At 32.0% G+C, this 2,016-nt stretch overlaps 1 protein-coding gene across 1 annotated transcript in view; it reads left to right on the top strand.

Annotated features, from left to right (window-relative positions):
- The window catches only part of LOC107835794 (B-cell receptor CD22-like), a 13,884-nt gene that overhangs the window by 2,554 nt on the left and 9,314 nt on the right, over window positions 1-2,016 (top strand). The window lies entirely within an intron of this gene.

The following is a 2,016-nucleotide window of genomic DNA, read 5'->3' as shown; positions in this document are numbered from 1 at the left end:
GATGGATGAATGAATGAATGAATGAATGAATGAATGAATGAATGAATGAATGAATTATGTGATGCATTCCACCAGGATCAAAGCTGCTTACATTCTGTATTCCTCTGTTTGAATAAATCTTATTATATGTTTATCAATTAATGCAACATAAAGACAAATTAATAAGTTATATAGACAGGAAATACTCATTATATGTAGTTGTAAAAATAAACAGACACAAATACTCCACATATTTTAGAGAACATGTCTGTAAAGGAGCATGAAGAAGTAGAATTTGTTTAATCACAATCCTTCACCTGGTTTATGGTTATTAACATAAATAATCTTTTTCCTCTGCACCTTCTGAGTCAAAAATGCTTCAAAGTCAAAATTTAAACAATATACACATAACCGTATCCCCACTCTATCAGTCAAAGACTCCCAAATCACATAAATATGATTTTATTTAAATTAAAAAATGTATTAATATTAAACCACTTTGTCAGTTTAGCATTTTTGAAGCCTCACAAATATCAGTTCTTGTACAGAAGATAAACAGTGTTGGTCTCAATACTGACCCCTGCAGGCCACCATAAACATTGTCCAAGCATGATGACAATAAGTCACCCACTTCATTTGAACAAATTGTTTCCTTTTGTTGAGCTTTTCATTCAATATAGAACTTCTCCTCTTATACTAAAGCGCTAGGCTAAAGTTCTTGAATAATATGTCATGATAAATTGTATCAAAAACTTTGTTTTTGAAATGAATAAATGTCTTTTTGTCGAACAACCTGCTGATTTCTAATATTATTGCTGTGGATCTTTGTGACCTAAATCCATATTGACTCTCAGAGAGAGTTGATGTTTACCGATAAATCTATACAGTCTTCCAATAAATAATTGCTTAAGAAAATGTATGGAAGTAAAGAAACAGTAATTTGTGAAATAGTGTTTGTCACCTGATTTATATGGTGGGATGACTTTTGCAATTTCCCTCTTGTATGGAAAATTATAAGTCTGATATGACAGGCTCCAGATGTATTGTCACCACCGGTAGCCAAAACTACCAAACTATAGTTTATATTATATATTACCTTATATTTTTACATTTATTAAAGAACCTTCACTCTTTATGACCGGAAACCAAACAAAGCTCATTTGCATCGATCCAACTTAAATAACAGAGCTAGCTTGTTACAATTAATCAGATTAAGTTTGTCTGGCTTAATTTGTTAAAGTTTGTATAAAATGACAACTTAATAAACTTAACATGTTTATTTGGATACACTTAATTTGATTATTTGTAACAACAAATCTCAGATTTTGTTTTAAGGTGGAGCATGTGTTTTCCTTTTTGCAGTGTATCAGTGTGCATTTCCAGTTGCTCATGCATGCTCTGACAACCAAATTAAAAACATCCTCTTTTGAAGAAGAAAGTATAAATACAGTTGTTGTCTTTGATACGCTATTTTTTTTTTTAAACAGAAAGGTTCGTCCGTGGATCTGCAGCTCATCAGATGAAACTTACACATTGTTTGATTGAAAGGTAAATCCTTGAACTTTTTTGGCTTCTGATTCAGATGAGAGAACGTTTGTGTTTATTTATTTATGATTTTGAGTAAAGAAAAATAAAAAAACACATGGCTTCTTACTTTGAAAATATTGTAAAATTTGTTCAAACTGTGGTTTTCTTTTTGGATTTTATCTTCAAATTATTTTCAAAAGTCCCTGGTTTACCTGAAAGGGAACCTGTGTTTCATTCAGCAGTGACTCTGATTTAAAGCACAGATAATAAACTGTAATTCTCAGATGTTTTTGTCCAGACTAAGAGAGCTGATGGAGAACAGTGAGAGTCTGATGGCAGCTCAGTCTGTGACAATGCTGACAATCAGTATGTTGATATATAAACACTCCAACCAAGCATGCAGAAAATAAGCTCAATTTTTATTAGTACCAACTGATCGTTGTTTATACAGTGTTACCACAGGGAAGATATCACACACACACACACACACTCACACACACACACACACAC

Source organism: Poecilia formosa, unplaced genomic scaffold (assembly GCF_000485575.1).
Source record: "Poecilia formosa unplaced genomic scaffold, Poecilia_formosa-5.1.2 Scaffold24, whole genome shotgun sequence".
Taxonomy (NCBI): Eukaryota; Metazoa; Chordata; class Actinopteri; order Cyprinodontiformes; family Poeciliidae; genus Poecilia; species Poecilia formosa.
Note: the sequence above shows the minus strand (reverse complement) of the source record. Positions and strands in the feature narration are given on the sequence as shown.